Source organism: Lissotriton helveticus, chromosome 10, assembly GCF_964261635.1.
Source record: "Lissotriton helveticus chromosome 10, aLisHel1.1, whole genome shotgun sequence".
Classification (NCBI taxonomy): domain Eukaryota; kingdom Metazoa; phylum Chordata; class Amphibia; order Caudata; family Salamandridae; genus Lissotriton; species Lissotriton helveticus.
Window position 1 is genome coordinate 590,496,577 of NC_136071.1, and position 18,440 is coordinate 590,515,016.

The window sequence follows — 18,440 nt, forward strand, 5'->3', positions numbered from 1 at the left end:
TTGCTCTGAAGGGTGGGCCTACTTCATGAAAGCAAGGAATGAGAGCAGAAATGCTTTTCTTGTCCTCACCACAAGCAGACACTTAGAGAAAACAAACTGTCTGAAGGACAGAGGCTTTTTAATTTCTTGTTTGATGACGGCCATGGAAAAGACAGCAATCATATTGCAGAAGAGAGCAACATGTGCAGTTGCTTGCTTTGGGTGAAGCATTCACTGACTAGCTGCCACTAACCCCTGGAGCCGTGTCAGAGGTGACTCTTGCGTGGCTCGTTGGTCTAGGGGTATGATTCTCGCTTAGGGTGCGAGAGGTCCCGGGTTCAAATCCCAGACGAGCCCTTTTTAGAGCTAAACATACAAATCGTACTAAAAATGCACTATGCCTGACTATTTCTAGTAATACTCGGTGCATTGTTGCGCAACATATTCCTAACCTCAGAAGAAAAATGGATCACCGTGCTTTTTCTGCCTACCTGCTTAGTCTCAGTGTGTCCCAGGTGATGCTTTCCCAAGCTGTACTCGCAGACATTTAGGCATCAGATATTTGTCTGTCGATGCCTGCACAAGTAAATTTTGAATACGTCTAATTGCAAGCATGTTGGATGATATCTCTGAGGTTTTCACACTTGTTCTGCACATTCTGAGCCGCTGCTGATACAGCAGAATAGAAGTAGGGTGAAGCCTTGAGAGGAACTTTGCTTTAACAGTAGCAAGCAGCAAGGTCGTTTCTGTAGTGTAGTGGTCATCACGTTCGCCTAACACGCGAAAGGTCCCCGGTTCGAGACCGGGCAGAAACACTGAGCGTTGGCTGCTTTTATGTGCACACTCTAAAACCTTATTATCTGAATGCAAGTTTAAGAAGAGGTGGTCTTTGAACACAGTGAGCCGTGGGAAACTTTCTTTACCTTTGCAAGACGAAACAAAGTTATCTGCATCCATCATCTGGGGGTCGTTCTTGTGCCTATTTTTATTTTGTTTAAGCTATGTTGTATTGTTGGGGCCTTTACACCTGTGACATTGCTGTGAAGGTTGTAAGTGGAAACATTGGCAGGTGCAGATAGAAGAGTTAGACCTAAGCCCCCCTCATGAGCAGTCAGGATGGCCGAGTGGTCTAAGGCGCCAGACTCAAGAGAGCTTGATCTTCAGTGTAGCTGAGCCTTCTGGTCTCCTCATGGAGGCGTGGGTTCAAATCCCACTTCTGACAGGTCCCTTTTACACCCGTAAATCTTCCTGTTTTTTGCAGTGCGTTCCCGGCAAACACCACAATCTTTGCAGGAACCTGTAGCATGTGAAGAGAAATCCACCAACAATCAGGCTGGGCCCTCAATCACAATTCCATGGATTTCTGGAAATGACACCTCAGGCACACCTTCCATTAAATTTGCACTCCATCACAGTAACTGCCATGCTGGGTTTCTAACTAAGCAGTTGATCCCATCATTTGTTGTGAGGCTCTCCTGCCACCTTTTGGGCAGAGAAGGCACTGTCCCTGCAAAAACACAGGCAGACATGTTCAACAGGGCTTCCTGGTTATGTGGGAGGAGCAGAATGCCATTGGTCCCCCCTTGCAAATTCTAATTTACATAAGGAAGACAGAGAGGTAGCTGGGAGTAGGCACTGCACACGGGCATTGCACTCTCTCTTATGATTTGCAGCCAATTCTAGATTGAGGCAGGAGGAAAGGAGGTGACTCGCCCAACAATGGCTATACTGAGAAGTCAGCCACTCTGGGTCTCCCAGGTGAGTGTTTCAGGCCTGTGAGCCACTCATATAAATCTCGCCTGATTGAGCCTGATCGAGCGCGTTTGAATCCAAATATCAAACCCCTCTTTCTCAGGCGCAGGAAATGGTGGGCCCTTCATTGCTTCTGGTGTGGAAGTCTATGGGGCAAGGGTCCAGGACTTGCAGAGGAGAACAATTGCCAGAAAGTGCTTGCTGTTCTCATCTGTGCCTTTTTTCTGCTCACTGGCTGATAGGAGATTGGCTGCCCCCTTTCTTGCTAGAGTGAAAAAACAACAACTTGAGAGAAAACATGACGTTTTGAGGCTCACTTAGAGGGAGACTAGCCAAATAGCCCTGCTTTTTTTCTGAAAGACGCTTCAGAAATTGTTCAAAATGTCTCCTGGCCACTCAGGCTCGTTGGTCTAGGGGTATGATTCTCGCTTCGGGTGCGAGAGGTCCCGGGTTCAAATCCCGGACGAGCCCATGCTGTGGACATTTTCAGGATGCTTGTAATATAGGAGCATTTCTTCTTTTCAATGCTATAAGACGCTGTGTATGTCGAGAAAGTTCCTTACCCTGCACGCTATTTTCCACTTGTGGCGGGATAAAGGAGTGCAGGACTTCTTTGCAACTGCTTTTCTGGGCCAGACCAGCATGGTAGGAACATTACATGCATAGTGTTTTTCTAGTGTAATTTCAGGATATGGTTTCAAAATCGCCTCTTGGAATAAAAGTGGTCCTCATTCCTGTCTTCCAAAGAAATAGAGACCGGGTAAGGAGAGCCCAACTTTGAGCTTCAAGGACATTGGCCCTTAGTCTGTGCATTCCAGCCCAATACATGCCAACAAGATTCCTGAGTTAGTGTCTGTTTCTGTAGTGTAGTGGTTATCACGTTCGCCTTACACGCGAAAGGTCCCTGGTTCGAGACCGGGCAGAAACAGCGTTTTGCTGTTTTTAACAGTGTTTGCCTTTACTGGCTGACTTTATAGGAAAGCTGAGATAATAGAGGCTGTCTATCCCTCACCAACCTGACGTAGTGTGCTCCAGGGATCTCAGTGACAGCTCGAAAAGAGAAGTGACGATAGCTTGCGCCATTCGCTTGCTCGCCCTTTGCTCTGAAGGGTGGGCCTACTTCATGAAAGCAAGGAATGAGAGCAGAAATGCTTTTCTTGTCCTCACCGCAAGCAGACACTTAGAGAAAACAAACTGTCTGAAGGACAGAGGCTTTTTAATTTCTTGTTTGATGACGGCCATGGAAAAGACAGCAATCATATTGCAGAAGAGAGCAACATGTGCAGTTGCTTGCTTTGGGTGAAGCATTCACCGACTAGCTGCCACTAACCCCTGGAGCCGTGTCAGAGGTGACTCTTGCGTGGCTCGTTGGTCTAGGGGTATGATTCTCGTTTAGGGTGCGAGAGGTCCCGGGTTCAAATCCCGGACGAGCCCTTTTTAGAGCTAAACATACAAATCGTACTAAAAATGCACTATGCCTGACTATTTCTAGTAATACTCGGTGCATTGTTGCGCAACATATTCCTAACCTCAGAAGAAAAACGGATCACCGTGCTTTTTCTGCCTACCTGCTTAGTCTCAGTGTGTCCCAGGTGATGCTTTCCCAAGCTGTACTCGCAGACATTTAGGCATCAGATATTTGTCTGTCGATGCCTGCACAAGTAAATTTTGAATACGTCTAATTGCAAGCATGTTGGATGATATCTCTGAGGTTTTCACACTTGTTCTGCACATTCTGAGCCGCTGCTGATACAGCAGAATAGAAGTAGGATGAAGCCTTGAGAGGAACTTTGCTTTAACAGTAGCAAGCAGCAAGGTCGTTTCTGTAGTGTAGTGGTCATCACGTTCGCCTAACACGCGAAAGGTCCCCGGTTCGAGACCGGGCAGAAACACTGAGCGTTGGCTGCTTTTATGTGCACACTCTAAAACCTTATTATCTGAATGCAAGTTTAAGAAGAGGTGGTCTTTGAACACAGTGAGCCGTGGGAAACTTTCTTTACCTTTGCAAGACGAAACAAAGTTATCTGCATCCATCATCTGGGGGTCGTTCTTGTGCCTATTTTTATTTTGTTTAAGCTATGTTGTATTGTTGGGGCCTTTACACCTGTGACATTGCTGTGAAGGTTGTAAGTGGAAACATTGGCAGGTGCAGATAGAAGAGTTAGACCTAAGCCCCCCTAATGAGCCGTCAGGATGGCCGAGTGGTCTAAGGCGCCAGACTCAAGAGAGCTTGATCTTCAGTGTAGCTGAGCCTTCTGGTCTCCTCATGGAGGCGTGGGTTCAAATCCCACTTCTGACAGGTCCCTTTTACACCCGTAAATCTTCCTGTTTTTTGCAGTGCGTTCCCGGCAAACACCACAATCTTTGCAGGAACCTGTAGCATGTGAAGAGAAATCCACCAACAATCAGGCTGGGCCCTCAATCACAATTCCATGGATTTCTGGAAATGACACCTCAGGCACACCTTCCATTAAATTTGCACTCCATCACAGTAACTGCCATGCTGGGTTTCTAACTAAGCAGTTGATCCCATCATTTGTTGTGAGGCTCTCCTGCCACCTTTTGGGCAGAGAAGGCACTGTCCCTGCAAAAACACAGGCAGACATGTTCAACAGGGCTTCCTGGTTATGTGGGAGGAGCAGAATGCCATTGGTCCCCCCTTGCAAATTCTAATTTACATAAGGAAGACAGAGAGGTAGCTGGGAGTAGGCACTGCACACGGGCATTGCACTCTCTCTTATGATTTGCAGCCAATTCTAGATTGAGGCAGGAGGAAAGGAGGTGACTCGCCCAACAATGGCTATACTGAGAAGTCAGCCACTCTGGGTCTCCCAGGTGAGTGTTTCAGGCCTGTGAGCCACTCATATAAATCTCGCCTGATCGAGCCTGATCGAGCGCTGAGCGAGCGCGTTTGAATCCAAATATCAAACCCCTCTTTCTCAGGCGCAGGAAATGGTGGGCCCTTCATTGCTTCTGGTGTGGAAGTCTATGGGGCAAGGGTCCAGGACTTGCAGAGGAGAACAATTGCCAGAAAGTGCTTGCTGTTCTCATCTGTGCCTTTTTTCTGCTCACTGGCTGATAGGAGATTGGCTGCCCCCTTTCTTGCTAGAGTGAAAAAACAACAACTTGAGAGAAAACATGACGTTGTGAGGCTCACTTAGAGGGAGACTAGCCAAATAGCCCTGCTTTTTTCTGAAAGACGCTTCAGAAATTGTTCAAAATGTCTCCTGGCCACTCAGGCTCGTTGGTCTAGGGGTATGATTCTGGCTTTGGGTGCGAGAGGTCCCGGGTTCAAATCCCGGACGAGCCCATGCTGTGGACATTTTCAGGATGCTTGTAATATAGGAGCATTTATTCTTTTCAATGCTATAAGACGCTGTGTATGTCGAGAAAGTTCCTTACCCTGCACGCTATTTTCCACTTGTGGCGGGATAAAGGAGTGCAGGACTTCTTTGCAACTGCTTTTCTGGGCCAGACCAGCATGGTAGGAACATTACATGCATAGTGTTTTTCTAGTGTAATTTCAGGATATGATTTCAAAATCGCCTCTTGGAATAAAAGTGGTCCTCATTCCTGTCTTCCAAAGAAATAGAGACCGGGTAAGGAGAGCCCAACTTTGAGCTTCAAGGACATTGGCCCTTAGTCTGTGCATTCCAGCCCAATACATGCCAACAAGATTCCTGAGTTAGTGTCTGTTTCTGTAGTGTAGTGGTTATCACGTTCGCCTTACACGCGAAAGGTCCCTGGTTCGAGACCGGGCAGAAACAGCGGTTTGCTGTTTTTAACAGTGTTTGCCTTTACTGGCTGACTTTATAGGAAAGCTGAGATAATAGAGGCTGTCTATCCCTCACCAACCTGACGTAGTGTGCTCCAGGGATCTCAGTGACAGCTCGAAAAGAGAAGTGACGATAGCTTGCGCCATTCGCTTGCTCGCCCTTTGCTCTGAAGGGTGGGCCTACTTCATGAAAGCAAGGAATGAGAGCAGAAATGCTTTTCTTGTCCTCACCACAAGCAGACACTTAGAGAAAACAAACTGTCTGAAGGACAGAGGCTTTTTAATTTCTTGTTTGATGACGGCCATGGAAAAGACAGCAATCATATTGCAGAAGAGAGCAACATGTGCAGTTGCTTGCTTTGGGTGAAGCATTCACTGACTAGCTGCCACTAACACCTGGAGCCGTGTCAGAGGTGACTCTTGCGTGGCTCGTTGGTCTAGGGGTATGATTCTCGCTTAGGGTGCGAGAGGTCCCGGGTTCAAATCCCGGACGAGCCCTTTTTAGAGCTAAACATACAAATCGTACTAAAAATGCACTATGCCTGACTATTTCTAGTAATACTCGGTGCATTGTTGCGCAACATATTCCTAACCTCAGAAGAAAAATGGATCACCGTGCTTTTTCTGCCTACCTGCTTAGTCTCAGTGTGTCCCAGGTGATGCTTTCCCAAGCTGTACTCGCAGACATTTAGGCATCAGATATTTGTCTGTCGATGCCTGCACAAGTAAATTTTGAATACGTCTAATTGCAAGCATGTTGGATGATATCTCTGAGGTTTTCACACTTGTTCTGCACATTCTGAGCCGCTGCTGATACAGCAGAATAGAAGTAGGGTGAAGCCTTGAGAGGAACTTTGCTTTAACAGTAGCAAGCAGCAAGGTCGTTTCTGTAGTGTAGTGGTCATCACGTTCGCCTAACACGCGAAAGGTCCCCGGTTCGAGACCGGGCAGAAACACTGAGCATTGGCTGCTTTTATGTGCACACTCTAAAACCTTATTATCTGAATGCAAGTTTAAGAAGAGGTGGTCTTTGAACACAGTGAGCCGTGGGAAACTTTCTTTACCTTTGCAAGACGAAACAAAGTTATCTGCATCCATCATCTGGGGGTCGTTCTTGTGCCTATTTTTATTTTGTTTAAGCTATGTTGTATTGTTGGGGCCTTTACACCTGTGACATTGCTGTGAAGGTTGTAAGTGGAAACATTGGCAGGTGCAGATAGAAGAGTTAGACCTAAGCCCCCCCTCATGAGCCGTCAGGATGGCCGAGTGGTCTAAGGCGCCAGACTCAAGAGAGCTTGATCTTCAGTGTAGCTGAGCCTTCTGGTCTCCTCATGGAGGCGTGGGTTCAAATCCCACTTCTGACAGGTCCCTTTTACACCCGTATATCTTCCTGTTTTTTGCAGTGCGTTCCCGGCAAACACCACAATCTTTGCAGGAACCTGTAGCATGTGAAGAGAAATCCACCAACAATCAGGCTGGGCCCTTAATCACAATTCCATGGATTTCTGGAAATGACACCTCAGGCACACCTTCCATTAAATTTGCACTCCATCACAGTAACTGCCATGCTGGGTTTCTAACTGAGCAGTTGATCCCATCATTTGTTGTGAGGCTCTCCTGCCACCTTTTGGGCAGAGAAGGCACTGTCCCTGCAAAAACACAGGCAGACATGTTCAACAGGGCTTCCTGGTTATGTGGGAGGAGCAGAATGCCATTGGTCCCCCCTTGCAAATTCTAATTTACATAAGGAAGACAGAGAGGTAGCTGGGAGTAGGCACTGCACACGGGCATTGCACTCTCTCTTATGATTTGCAGCCAATTCTAGATTGAGGCAGGAGGAAAGGAGGTGACTCGCCCAACAATGGCTATACTGAGAAGTCAGCCACTCTGGGTCTCCCAGGTGAGTGTTTCAGGCCTGTGAACCACTCATATAAATCTCGCCTGATCGAGCCTGAGCGAGCGCTGAGCGAGCGCGTTTGAATCCAAATATCAAACCCCTCTTTCTCAGGCGCAGGAAATGGTGGGCCCTTCATTGCTTCTGGTGTGGAAGTCTATGGGGCAAGGGTCCAGGACTTGCAGAGGAGAACAATTGCCAGAAAGTGCTTGCTGTTCTCATCTGTGCCTTTTTTCTGCTCACTGGCTGATAGGAGATTGGCTGCCCCCTTTCTTGCTAGAGTGAAAAAACAACAACTTGAGAGAAAACATGACGTTGTGAGGCTCACTTAGAGGGAGACTAGCCAAATAGCCCTGCTTTTTTTCTGAAAGACGCTTCAGAAATTGTTCAAAATGTCTCCTGGCCACTCAGGCTCGTTGGTCTAGGGGTATGATTCTCGCTTCGGGTGCGAGAGGTCCCGGGTTCAAGTCCCGGACGAGCCCATGCTGTGGACATTTTCAGGATGCTTGTAATATAGGAGCATTTCTTCTTTTCAATGCTATAAGACGCTGTGTATGTCGAGAAAGTTCCTTACCCTGCACGCTATTTTCCACTTGTGGCGGGATAAAGGAGTGCAGGACTTCTTTGCAACTGCTTTTCTGGGCCAGACCAGCATGGTAGGAACATTACATGCATAGTGTTTTTCTAGTGTAATTTCAGGATATGGTTTCAAAATCGCCTCTTGGAATAAAAGTGGTCCTCATTCCTGTCTTCCAAAGAAATAGAGACCGGGTAAGGAGAGCCCAACTTTGAGCTTCAAGGACATTGGCCCTTAGTCTGTGCATTCCAGCCCAATACATGCCAACAAGATTCCTGAGTTAGTGTCTGTTTCTGTAGTGTAGTGGTTATCACGTTCGCCTTACACGCGAAAGGTCCCTGGTTCGAGACCGGGCAGAAACAGCGGTTTGCTGTTTTTAACAGTGTTTGCCTTTACTGGCTGACTTTATAGGAAAGCTGAGATAATAGAGGCTGTCTATCCCTCACCAACCTGACGTAGTGTGCTCCAGGGATCTCAGTGACAGCTCGAAAAGAGAAGTGACGATAGCTTGCGCCATTCGCTTGCTCGCCCTTTGCTCTGAAGGGTGGGCCTACTTCATGAAAGCAAGGAATGAGAGCAGAAATGCTTTTCTTGTCCTCACCACAAGCAGACACTTAGAGAAAACAAACTGTCTGAAGGACAGAGGCTTTTTAATTTCTTGTTTGATGACGGCCATGGAAAAGACAGCAATCATATTGCAGAAGAGAGCAACATGTGCAGTTGCTTGCTTTGGGTGAAGCATTCACTGACTAGCTGCCACTAACCCCTGGAGCCGTGTCAGAGGTGACTCTTGCGTGGCTCGTTGGTCTAGGGGTATGATTCTCGCTTAGGGTGCGAGAGGTCCCGGGTTCAAATCCCAGACAAGCCCTTTTTAGAGCTAAACATACAAATCGTACTAAAAATGCACTATGCCTGACTATTTCTAGTAATACTCGGTGCATTGTTGCGCAACATATTCCTAACCTCAGAAGAAAAATGGATCACCGTGCTTTTTCTGCCTACCTGCTTAGTCTCAGTGTGTCCCAGGTGATGCTTTCCCAAGCTGTACTCGCAGACATTTAGGCATCAGATATTTGTCTGTCGATGCCTGCACAAGTAAATTTTGAATACGTCTAATTGCAAGCATGTTGGATGATATCTCTGAGGTTTTCACACTTGTTCTGCACATTCTGAGCCGCTGCTGATACAGCAGAATAGAAGTAGGGTGAAGCCTTGAGAGGAACTTTGCTTTAACAGTAGCAAGCAGCAAGGTCGTTTCTGTAGTGTAGTGGTCATCACGTTCGCCTAACACGCGAAAGGTCCCCGGTTCGAGACCGGGCAGAAACACTGAGCGTTGGCTGCTTTTATGTGCACACTCTAAAACCTTATTATCTGAATGCAAGTTTAAGAAGAGGTGGTCTTTGAACACAGTGAGCCGTGGGAAACTTTCTTTACCTTTGCAAGACGAAACAAAGTTATCTGCATCCATCATCTGGGGGTCGTTCTTGTGCCTATTTTTATTTTGTTTAAGCTATGTTGTATTGTTGGGGCCTTTACACCTGTGACATTGCTGTGAAGGTTGTAAGTGGAAACATTGGCAGGTGCAGATAGAAGAGTTAGACCTAAGCCCCCCTCATGAGCAGTCAGGATGGCCGAGTGGTCTAAGGCGCCAGACTCAAGAGAGCTTGATCTTCAGTGTAGCTGAGCCTTCTGGTCTCCTCATGGAGGCGTGGGTTCAAATCCCACTTCTGACAGGTCCCTTTTACACCCGTAAATCTTCCTGTTTTTTGCAGTGCGTTCCCGGCAAACACCACAATCTTTGCAGGAACCTGTAGCATGTGAAGAGAAATCCACCAACAATCAGGCTGGGCCCTCAATCACAATTCCATGGATTTCTGGAAATGACACCTCAGGCACACCTTCCATTAAATTTGCACTCCATCACAGTAACTGCCATGCTGGGTTTCTAACTAAGCAGTTGATCCCATCATTTGTTGTGAGGCTCTCCTGCCACCTTTTGGGCAGAGAAGGCACTGTCCCTGCAAAAACACAGGCAGACATGTTCAACAGGGCTTCCTGGTTATGTGGGAGGAGCAGAATGCCATTGGTCCCCCCTTGCAAATTCTAATTTACATAAGGAAGACAGAGAGGTAGCTGGGAGTAGGCACTGCACACGGGCATTGCACTCTCTCTTATGATTTGCAGCCAATTCTAGATTGAGGCAGGAGGAAAGGAGGTGACTCGCCCAACAATGGCTATACTGAGAAGTCAGCCACTCTGGGTCTCCCAGGTGAGTGTTTCAGGCCTGTGAGCCACTCATATAAATCTCGCCTGATTGAGCCTGATCGAGCGCTGAGCGAGCGCGTTTGAATCCAAATATCAAACCCCTCTTTCTCAGGCGCAGGAAATGGTGGGCCCTTCATTGCTTCTGGTGTGGAAGTCTATGGGGCAAGGGTCCAGGACTTGCAGAGGAGAACAATTGCCAGAAAGTGCTTGCTGTTCTCATCTGTGCCTTTTTTCTGCTCACTGGCTGATAGGAGATTGGCTGCCCCCTTTCTTGCTAGAGTGAAAAAACAACAACTTGAGAGAAAACATGACGTTTTGAGGCTCACTTAGAGGGAGACTAGCCAAATAGCCCTGCTTTTTTTCTGAAAGACGCTTCAGAAATTGTTCAAAATGTCTCCTGGCCACTCAGGCTCGTTGGTCTAGGGGTATGATTCTCGCTTCGGGTGCGAGAGGTCCCGGGTTCAAATCCCGGACGAGCCCATGCTGTGGACATTTTCAGGATGCTTGTAATATAGGAGCATTTCTTCTTTTCAATGCTATAAGACGCTGTGTATGTCGAGAAAGTTCCTTACCCTGCACGCTATTTTCCACTTGTGGCGGGATAAAGGAGTGCAGGACTTCTTTGCAACTGCTTTTCTGGGCCAGACCAGCATGGTAGGAACATTACATGCATAGTGTTTTTCTAGTGTAATTTCAGGATATGGTTTCAAAATCGCCTCTTGGAATAAAAGTGGTCCTCATTCCTGTCTTCCAAAGAAATAGAGACCGGGTAAGGAGAGCCCAACTTTGAGCTTCAAGGACATTGGCCCTTAGTCTGTGCATTCCAGCCCAATACATGCCAACAAGATTCCTGAGTTAGTGTCTGTTTCTGTAGTGTAGTGGTTATCACGTTCGCCTTACACGCGAAAGGTCCCTGGTTCGAGACCGGGCAGAAACAGCGTTTTGCTGTTTTTAACAGTGTTTGCCTTTACTGGCTGACTTTATAGGAAAGCTGAGATAATAGAGGCTGTCTATCCCTCACCAACCTGACGTAGTGTGCTCCAGGGATCTCAGTGACAGCTCGAAAAGAGAAGTGACGATAGCTTGCGCCATTCGCTTGCTCGCCCTTTGCTCTGAAGGGTGGGCCTACTTCATGAAAGCAAGGAATGAGAGCAGAAATGCTTTTCTTGTCCTCACCGCAAGCAGACACTTAGAGAAAACAAACTGTCTGAAGGACAGAGGCTTTTTAATTTCTTGTTTGATGACGGCCATGGAAAAGACAGCAATCATATTGCAGAAGAGAGCAACATGTGCAGTTGCTTGCTTTGGGTGAAGCATTCACCGACTAGCTGCCACTAACCCCTGGAGCCGTGTCAGAGGTGACTCTTGCGTGGCTCGTTGGTCTAGGGGTATGATTCTCGCTTAGGGTGCGAGAGGTCCCGGGTTCAAATCCCGGACGAGCCCTTTTTAGAGCTAAACATACAAATCGTACTAAAAATGCACTATGCCTGACTATTTCTAGTAATACTCGGTGCATTGTTGCGCAACATATTCCTAACCTCAGAAGAAAAACGGATCACCGTGCTTTTTCTGCCTACCTGCTTAGTCTCAGTGTGTCCCAGGTGATGCTTTCCCAAGCTGTACTCGCAGACATTTAGGCATCAGATATTTGTCTGTCGATGCCTGCACAAGTAAATTTTGAATACGTCTAATTGCAAGCATGTTGGATGATATCTCTGAGGTTTTCACACTTGTTCTGCACATTCTGAGCCGCTGCTGATACAGCAGAATAGAAGTAGGATGAAGCCTTGAGAGGAACTTTGCTTTAACAGTAGCAAGCAGCAAGGTCGTTTCTGTAGTGTAGTGGTCATCACGTTCGCCTAACACGCGAAAGGTCCCCGGTTCGAGACCGGGCAGAAACACTGAGCGTTGGCTGCTTTTATGTGCACACTCTAAAACCTTATTATCTGAATGCAAGTTTAAGAAGAGGTGGTCTTTGAACACAGTGAGCCGTGGGAAACTTTCTTTACCTTTGCAAGACGAAACAAAGTTATCTGCATCCATCATCTGGGGGTCGTTCTTGTGCCTATTTTTATTTTGTTTAAGCTATGTTGTATTGTTGGGGCCTTTACACCTGTGACATTGCTGTGAAGGTTGTAAGTGGAAACATTGGCAGGTGCAGATAGAAGAGTTAGACCTAAGCCCCCCTAATGAGCCGTCAGGATGGCCGAGTGGTCTAAGGCGCCAGACTCAAGAGAGCTTGATCTTCAGTGTAGCTGAGCCTTCTGGTCTCCTCATGGAGGCATGGGTTCAAATCCCACTTCTGACAGGTCCCTTTTACACCCGTAAATCTTCCTGTTTTTTGCAGTGCGTTCCCGGCAAACACCACAATCTTTGCAGGAACCTGTAGCATGTGAAGAGAAATCCACCAACAATCAGGCTGGGCCCTCAATCACAATTCCATGGATTTCTGGAAATGACACCTCAGGCACACCTTCCATTAAATTTGCACTCCATCACAGTAACTGCCATGCTGGGTTTCTAACTAAGCAGTTGATCCCATCATTTGTTGTGAGGCTCTCCTGCCACCTTTTGGGCAGAGAAGGCACTGTCCCTGCAAAAACACAGGCAGACATGTTCAACAGGGCTTCCTGGTTATGTGGGAGGAGCAGAATGCCATTGGTCCCCCCTTGCAAATTCTAATTTACATAAGGAAGACAGAGAGGTAGCTGGGAGTAGGCACTGCACACGGGCATTGCACTCTCTCTTATGATTTGCAGCCAATTCTAGATTGAGGCAGGAGGAAAGGAGGTGACTCGCCCAACAATGGCTATACTGAGAAGTCAGCCACTCTGGGTCTCCCAGGTGAGTGTTTCAGGCCTGTGAGCCACTCATATAAATCTCGCCTGATCGAGCCTGATCGAGCGCTGAGCGAGCGCGTTTGAATCCAAATATCAAACCCCTCTTTCTCAGGCGCAGGAAATGGTGGGCCCTTCATTGCTTCTGGTGTGGAAGTCTATGGGGCAAGGGTCCAGGACTTGCAGAGGAGAACAATTGCCAGAAAGTGCTTGCTGTTCTCATCTGTGCCTTTTTTCTGCTCACTGGCTGATAGGAGATTGGCTGCCCCCTTTCTTGCTAGAGTGAAAAAACAACAACTTGAGAGAAAACATGACGTTGTGAGGCTCACTTAGAGGGAGACTAGCCAAATAGCCCTGCTTTTTTCTGAAAGACGCTTCAGAAATTGTTCAAAATGTCTCCTGGCCACTCAGGCTCGTTGGTCTAGGGGTATGATTCTGGCTTTGGGTGCGAGAGGTCCCGGGTTCAAATCCCGGACGAGCCCATGCTGTGGACATTTTCAGGATGCTTGTAATATAGGAGCATTTATTCTTTTCAATGCTATAAGACGCTGTGTATGTCGAGAAAGTTCCTTACCCTGCACGCTATTTTCCACTTGTGGCGGGATAAAGGAGTGCAGGACTTCTTTGCAACTGCTTTTCTGGGCCAGACCAGCATGGTAGGAACATTACATGCATAGTGTTTTTCTAGTGTAATTTCAGGATATGATTTCAAAATCGCCTCTTGGAATAAAAGTGGTCCTCATTCCTGTCTTCCAAAGAAATAGAGACCGGGTAAGGAGAGCCCAACTTTGAGCTTCAAGGACATTGGCCCTTAGTCTGTGCATTCCAGCCCAATACATGCCAACAAGATTCCTGAGTTAGTGTCTGTTTCTGTAGTGTAGTGGTTATCACGTTCGCCTTACACGCGAAAGGTCCCTGGTTCGAGACCGGGCAGAAACAGCGGTTTGCTGTTTTTAACAGTGTTTGCCTTTACTGGCTGACTTTATAGGAAAGCTGAGATAATAGAGGCTGTCTATCCCTCACCAACCTGACGTAGTGTGCTCCAGGGATCTCAGTGACAGCTCGAAAAGAGAAGTGACGATAGCTTGCGCCATTCGCTTGCTCGCCCTTTGCTCTGAAGGGTGGGCCTACTTCATGAAAGCAAGGAATGAGAGCAGAAATGCTTTTCTTGTCCTCACCACAAGCAGACACTTAGAGAAAACAAACTGTCTGAAGGACAGAGGCTTTTTAATTTCTTGTTTGATGACGGCCATGGAAAAGACAGCAATCATATTGCAGAAGAGAGCAACATGTGCAGTTGCTTGCTTTGGGTGAAGCATTCACTGACTAGCTGCCACTAACACCTGGAGCCGTGTCAGAGGTGACTCTTGCGTGGCTCGTTGGTCTAGGGGTATGATTCTCGCTTAGGGTGCGAGAGGTCCCGGGTTCAAATCCCGGACGAGCCCTTTTTAGAGCTAAACATACAAATCGTACTAAAAATGCACTATGCCTGACTATTTCTAGTAATACTCGGTGCATTGTTGCGCAACATATTCCTAACCTCAGAAGAAAAATGGATCACCGTGCTTTTTCTGCCTACCTGCTTAGTCTCAGTGTGTCCCAGGTGATGCTTTCCCAAGCTGTACTCGCAGACATTTAGGCATCAGATATTTGTCTGTCGATGCCTGCACAAGTAAATTTTGAATACGTCTAATTGCAAGCATGTTGGATGATATCTCTGAGGTTTTCACACTTGTTCTGCACATTCTGAGCCGCTGCTGATACAGCAGAATAGAAGTAGGGTGAAGCCTTGAGAGGAACTTTGCTTTAACAGTAGCAAGCAGCAAGGTCGTTTCTGTAGTGTAGTGGTCATCACGTTCGCCTAACACGCGAAAGGTCCCCGGTTCGAGACCGGGCAGAAACACTGAGCATTGGCTGCTTTTATGTGCACACTCTAAAACCTTATTATCTGAATGCAAGTTTAAGAAGAGGTGGTCTTTGAACACAGTGAGCCGTGGGAAACTTTCTTTACCTTTGCAAGACGAAACAAAGTTATCTGCATCCATCATCTGGGGGTCGTTCTTGTGCCTATTTTTATTTTGTTTAAGCTATGTTGTATTGTTGGGGCCTTTACACCTGTGACATTGCTGTGAAGGTTGTAAGTGGAAACATTGGCAGGTGCAGATAGAAGAGTTAGACCTAAGCCCCCCTCATGAGCCGTCAGGATGGCCGAGTGGTCTAAGGCGCCAGACTCAAGAGAGCTTGATCTTCAGTGTAGCTGAGCCTTCTGGTCTCCTCATGGAGGCGTGGGTTCAAATCCCACTTCTGACAGGTCCCTTTTACACCCGTAAATCTTCCTGTTTTTTGCAGTGCGTTCCCGGCAAACACCACAATCTTTGCAGGAACCTGTAGCATGTGAAGAGAAATCCACCAACAATCAGGCTGGGCCCTCAATCACAATTCCATGGATTTCTGGAAATGACACCTCAGGCACACCTTCCATTAAATTTGCACTCCATCACAGTAACTGCCATGCTGGGTTTCTAACTAAGCAGTTGATCCCATCATTTGTTGTGAGGCTCTCCTGCCACCTTTTGGGCAGAGAAGGCACTGTCCCTGCAAAAACACAGGCAGACATGTTCAACAGGGCTTCCTGGTTATGTGGGAGGAGCAGAATGCCATTGGTCCCCCCTTGCAAATTCTAATTTACATAAGGAAGACAGAGAGGTAGCTGGGAGTAGGCACTGCACACGGGCATTGCACTCTCTCTTATGATTTGCAGCCAATTCTAGATTGAGGCAGGAGGAAAGGAGGTGACTCGCCCAACAATGGCTATACTGAGAAGTCAGCCACTCTGGGTCTCCCAGGTGAGTGTTTCAGGCCTGTGAGCCACTCATATAAATCTCGCCTGATTGAGCCTGATCGAGCGCGTTTGAATCCAAATATCAAACCCCTCTTTCTCAGGCGCAGGAAATGGTGGGCCCTTCATTGCTTCTGGTGTGGAAGTCTATGGGGCAAGGGTCCAGGACTTGCAGAGGAGAACAATTGCCAGAAAGTGCTTGCTGTTCTCATCTGTGCCTTTTTTCTGCTCACTGGCTGATAGGAGATTGGCTGCCCCCTTTCTTGCTAGAGTGAAAAAACAACAACTTGAGAGAAAACATGACGTTTTGAGGCTCACTTAGAGGGAGACTAGCCAAATAGCCCTGCTTTTTTTCTGAAAGACGCTTCAGAAATTGTTCAAAATGTCTCCTGGCCACTCAGGCTCGTTGGTCTAGGGGTATGATTCTCGCTTCGGGTGCGAGAGGTCCCGGGTTCAAATCCCGGACGAGCCCATGCTGTGGACATTTTCAGGATGCTTGTAATATAGGAGCATTTCTTCTTTTCAATGCTATAAGACGCTGTGTATGTCGAGAAAGTTCCTTACCCTGCACGCTATTTTCCACTTGTGGCGGGATAAAGGAGTGCAGGACTTCTTTGCAACTGCTTTTCTGGGCCAGACCAGCATGGTAGGAACATTACATGCATAGTGTTTTTCTAGTGTAATTTCAGGATATGGTTTCAAAATCGCCTCTTGGAATAAAAGTGGTCCTCATTCCTGTCTTCCAAAGAAATAGAGACCGGGTAAGGAGAGCCCAACTTTGAGCTTCAAGGACATTGGCCCTTAGTCTGTGCATTCCAGCCCAATACATGCCAACAAGATTCCTGAGTTAGTGTCTGTTTCTGTAGTGTAGTGGTTATCACGTTCGCCTTACACGCGAAAGGTCCCTGGTTCGAGACCGGGCAGAAACAGCGTTTTGCTGTTTTTAACAGTGTTTGCCTTTACTGGCTGACTTTATAGGAAAGCTGAGATAATAGAGGCTGTCTATCCCTCACCAACCTGACGTAGTGTGCTCCAGGGATCTCAGTGACAGCTCGAAAAGAGAAGTGACGATAGCTTGCGCCATTCGCTTGCTCGCCCTTTGCTCTGAAGGGTGGGCCTACTTCATGAAAGCAAGGAATGAGAGCAGAAATGCTTTTCTTGTCCTCACCGCAAGCAGACACTTAGAGAAAACAAACTGTCTGAAGGACAGAGGCTTTTTAATTTCTTGTTTGATGACGGCCATGGAAAAGACAGCAATCATATTGCAGAAGAGAGCAACATGTGCAGTTGCTTGCTTTGGGTGAAGCATTCACCGACTAGCTGCCACTAACCCCTGGAGCCGTGTCAGAGGTGACTCTTGCGTGGCTCGTTGGTCTAGGGGTATGATTCTCGTTTAGGGTGCGAGAGGTCCCGGGTTCAAATCCCGGACGAGCCCTTTTTAGAGCTAAACATACAAATCGTACTAAAAATGCACTATGCCTGACTATTTCTAGTAATACTCGGTGCATTGTTGCGCAACATATTCCTAACCTCAGAAGAAAAACGGATCACCGTGCTTTTTCTGCCTACCTGCTTAGTCTCAGTGTGTCCCAGGTGATGCTTTCCCAAGCTGTACTCGCAGACATTTAGGCATCAGATATTTGTCTGTCGATGCCTGCACAAGTAAATTTTGAATACGTCTAATTGCAAGCATGTTGGATGATATCTCTGAGGTTTTCACACTTGTTCTGCACATTCTGAGCCGCTGCTGATACAGCAGAATAGAAGTAGGATGAAGCCTTGAGAGGAACTTTGCTTTAACAGTAGCAAGCAGCAAGGTCGTTTCTGTAGTGTAGTGGTCATCACGTTCGCCTAACACGCGAAAGGTCCCCGGTTCGAGACCGGGCAGAAACACTGAGCGTTGGCTGCTTTTATGTGCACACTCTAAAACCTTATTATCTGAATGCAAGTTTAAGAAGAGGTGGTCTTTGAACACAGTGAGCCGTGGGAAACTTTCTTTACCTTTGCAAGACGAAACAAAGTTATCTGCATCCATCATCTGGGGGTCGTTCTTGTGCCTATTTTTATTTTGTTTAAGCTATGTTGTATTGTTGGGGCCTTTACACCTGTGACATTGCTGTGAAGGTTGTAAGTGGAAACATTGGCAGGTGCAGATAGAAGAGTTAGACCTAAGCCCCCCTAATGAGCCGTCAGGATGGCCGAGTGGTCTAAGGCGCCAGACTCAAGAGAGCTTGATCTTCAGTGTAGCTGAGCCTTCTGGTCTCCTCATGGAGGCGTGGGTTCAAATCCCACTTCTGACAGGTCCCTTTTACACCCGTAAATCTTCCTGTTTTTTGCAGTGCGTTCCCGGCAAACACCACAATCTTTGCAGGAACCTGTAGCATGTGAAGAGAAATCCACCAACAATCAGGCTGGGCCCTCAATCACAATTCCATGGATTTCTGGAAATGACACCTCAGGCACACCTTCCATTAAATTTGCACTCCATCACAGTAACTGCCATGCTGGGTTTCTAACTAAGC

At 47.2% G+C, this 18,440-nt stretch overlaps 32 non-coding genes across 32 annotated transcripts; all 32 read left to right on the plus strand.

Moving 5' to 3' along the window:
• Positions 1–264: 264 nt before the first annotated feature.
• On the plus strand, positions 265–336 carry TRNAP-AGG (transfer RNA proline (anticodon AGG)). Its single transcript has one exon. It is a non-coding gene; the product is annotated as a tRNA-Pro (tRNA).
• Positions 337–721: 385 nt separating this feature from the next.
• Positions 722–794, plus strand: TRNAV-AAC (transfer RNA valine (anticodon AAC)). Its single transcript has one exon. It is a non-coding gene; the product is annotated as a tRNA-Val (tRNA).
• Positions 795–1,089: 295 nt separating this feature from the next.
• Positions 1,090–1,201, plus strand: TRNAL-CAA (transfer RNA leucine (anticodon CAA)). The gene is made up of 2 exons: positions 1,090–1,127; positions 1,156–1,201. It is a non-coding gene; the product is annotated as a tRNA-Leu (tRNA).
• A 929-nt stretch (positions 1,202–2,130) lies between these two features.
• TRNAP-CGG (transfer RNA proline (anticodon CGG)) lies at positions 2,131–2,202 on the plus strand. Its single transcript has one exon. It is a non-coding gene; the product is annotated as a tRNA-Pro (tRNA).
• A 384-nt stretch (positions 2,203–2,586) lies between these two features.
• TRNAV-UAC (transfer RNA valine (anticodon UAC)) lies at positions 2,587–2,659 on the plus strand. Its single transcript has one exon. It is a non-coding gene; the product is annotated as a tRNA-Val (tRNA).
• Positions 2,660–3,093: 434 nt separating this feature from the next.
• On the plus strand, positions 3,094–3,165 carry TRNAP-AGG (transfer RNA proline (anticodon AGG)). The gene has a single exon. It is a non-coding gene; the product is annotated as a tRNA-Pro (tRNA).
• A 385-nt stretch (positions 3,166–3,550) lies between these two features.
• On the plus strand, positions 3,551–3,623 carry TRNAV-AAC (transfer RNA valine (anticodon AAC)). Its single transcript has one exon. It is a non-coding gene; the product is annotated as a tRNA-Val (tRNA).
• A 295-nt stretch (positions 3,624–3,918) lies between these two features.
• On the plus strand, positions 3,919–4,030 carry TRNAL-CAA (transfer RNA leucine (anticodon CAA)). Its single transcript has 2 exons — positions 3,919–3,956; positions 3,985–4,030. It is a non-coding gene; the product is annotated as a tRNA-Leu (tRNA).
• Positions 4,031–4,969: 939 nt separating this feature from the next.
• TRNAP-UGG (transfer RNA proline (anticodon UGG)) lies at positions 4,970–5,041 on the plus strand. The gene has a single exon. It is a non-coding gene; the product is annotated as a tRNA-Pro (tRNA).
• A 384-nt stretch (positions 5,042–5,425) lies between these two features.
• TRNAV-UAC (transfer RNA valine (anticodon UAC)) lies at positions 5,426–5,498 on the plus strand. The gene has a single exon. It is a non-coding gene; the product is annotated as a tRNA-Val (tRNA).
• A 434-nt stretch (positions 5,499–5,932) lies between these two features.
• On the plus strand, positions 5,933–6,004 carry TRNAP-AGG (transfer RNA proline (anticodon AGG)). The gene has a single exon. It is a non-coding gene; the product is annotated as a tRNA-Pro (tRNA).
• A 385-nt stretch (positions 6,005–6,389) lies between these two features.
• On the plus strand, positions 6,390–6,462 carry TRNAV-AAC (transfer RNA valine (anticodon AAC)). Its single transcript has one exon. It is a non-coding gene; the product is annotated as a tRNA-Val (tRNA).
• A 296-nt stretch (positions 6,463–6,758) lies between these two features.
• TRNAL-CAA (transfer RNA leucine (anticodon CAA)) lies at positions 6,759–6,870 on the plus strand. The gene is made up of 2 exons: positions 6,759–6,796; positions 6,825–6,870. It is a non-coding gene; the product is annotated as a tRNA-Leu (tRNA).
• A 940-nt stretch (positions 6,871–7,810) lies between these two features.
• On the plus strand, positions 7,811–7,882 carry TRNAP-CGG (transfer RNA proline (anticodon CGG)). Its single transcript has one exon. It is a non-coding gene; the product is annotated as a tRNA-Pro (tRNA).
• Positions 7,883–8,266: 384 nt separating this feature from the next.
• On the plus strand, positions 8,267–8,339 carry TRNAV-UAC (transfer RNA valine (anticodon UAC)). Its single transcript has one exon. It is a non-coding gene; the product is annotated as a tRNA-Val (tRNA).
• Positions 8,340–9,230: 891 nt separating this feature from the next.
• Positions 9,231–9,303, plus strand: TRNAV-AAC (transfer RNA valine (anticodon AAC)). Its single transcript has one exon. It is a non-coding gene; the product is annotated as a tRNA-Val (tRNA).
• A 295-nt stretch (positions 9,304–9,598) lies between these two features.
• On the plus strand, positions 9,599–9,710 carry TRNAL-CAA (transfer RNA leucine (anticodon CAA)). The gene is made up of 2 exons: positions 9,599–9,636; positions 9,665–9,710. It is a non-coding gene; the product is annotated as a tRNA-Leu (tRNA).
• A 940-nt stretch (positions 9,711–10,650) lies between these two features.
• On the plus strand, positions 10,651–10,722 carry TRNAP-CGG (transfer RNA proline (anticodon CGG)). Its single transcript has one exon. It is a non-coding gene; the product is annotated as a tRNA-Pro (tRNA).
• A 384-nt stretch (positions 10,723–11,106) lies between these two features.
• TRNAV-UAC (transfer RNA valine (anticodon UAC)) lies at positions 11,107–11,179 on the plus strand. Its single transcript has one exon. It is a non-coding gene; the product is annotated as a tRNA-Val (tRNA).
• A 434-nt stretch (positions 11,180–11,613) lies between these two features.
• TRNAP-AGG (transfer RNA proline (anticodon AGG)) lies at positions 11,614–11,685 on the plus strand. Its single transcript has one exon. It is a non-coding gene; the product is annotated as a tRNA-Pro (tRNA).
• Positions 11,686–12,070: 385 nt separating this feature from the next.
• TRNAV-AAC (transfer RNA valine (anticodon AAC)) lies at positions 12,071–12,143 on the plus strand. Its single transcript has one exon. It is a non-coding gene; the product is annotated as a tRNA-Val (tRNA).
• Positions 12,144–12,438: 295 nt separating this feature from the next.
• Positions 12,439–12,550, plus strand: TRNAL-CAA (transfer RNA leucine (anticodon CAA)). Its single transcript has 2 exons — positions 12,439–12,476; positions 12,505–12,550. It is a non-coding gene; the product is annotated as a tRNA-Leu (tRNA).
• Positions 12,551–13,489: 939 nt separating this feature from the next.
• On the plus strand, positions 13,490–13,561 carry TRNAP-UGG (transfer RNA proline (anticodon UGG)). Its single transcript has one exon. It is a non-coding gene; the product is annotated as a tRNA-Pro (tRNA).
• Positions 13,562–13,945: 384 nt separating this feature from the next.
• TRNAV-UAC (transfer RNA valine (anticodon UAC)) lies at positions 13,946–14,018 on the plus strand. Its single transcript has one exon. It is a non-coding gene; the product is annotated as a tRNA-Val (tRNA).
• A 434-nt stretch (positions 14,019–14,452) lies between these two features.
• On the plus strand, positions 14,453–14,524 carry TRNAP-AGG (transfer RNA proline (anticodon AGG)). Its single transcript has one exon. It is a non-coding gene; the product is annotated as a tRNA-Pro (tRNA).
• Positions 14,525–14,909: 385 nt separating this feature from the next.
• Positions 14,910–14,982, plus strand: TRNAV-AAC (transfer RNA valine (anticodon AAC)). Its single transcript has one exon. It is a non-coding gene; the product is annotated as a tRNA-Val (tRNA).
• A 295-nt stretch (positions 14,983–15,277) lies between these two features.
• TRNAL-CAA (transfer RNA leucine (anticodon CAA)) lies at positions 15,278–15,389 on the plus strand. The gene is made up of 2 exons: positions 15,278–15,315; positions 15,344–15,389. It is a non-coding gene; the product is annotated as a tRNA-Leu (tRNA).
• A 929-nt stretch (positions 15,390–16,318) lies between these two features.
• Positions 16,319–16,390, plus strand: TRNAP-CGG (transfer RNA proline (anticodon CGG)). The gene has a single exon. It is a non-coding gene; the product is annotated as a tRNA-Pro (tRNA).
• Positions 16,391–16,774: 384 nt separating this feature from the next.
• On the plus strand, positions 16,775–16,847 carry TRNAV-UAC (transfer RNA valine (anticodon UAC)). Its single transcript has one exon. It is a non-coding gene; the product is annotated as a tRNA-Val (tRNA).
• A 434-nt stretch (positions 16,848–17,281) lies between these two features.
• On the plus strand, positions 17,282–17,353 carry TRNAP-AGG (transfer RNA proline (anticodon AGG)). The gene has a single exon. It is a non-coding gene; the product is annotated as a tRNA-Pro (tRNA).
• Positions 17,354–17,738: 385 nt separating this feature from the next.
• Positions 17,739–17,811, plus strand: TRNAV-AAC (transfer RNA valine (anticodon AAC)). The gene has a single exon. It is a non-coding gene; the product is annotated as a tRNA-Val (tRNA).
• Positions 17,812–18,106: 295 nt separating this feature from the next.
• On the plus strand, positions 18,107–18,218 carry TRNAL-CAA (transfer RNA leucine (anticodon CAA)). Its single transcript has 2 exons — positions 18,107–18,144; positions 18,173–18,218. It is a non-coding gene; the product is annotated as a tRNA-Leu (tRNA).
• The last annotated feature ends 222 nt before the right edge of the window (positions 18,219–18,440 follow it).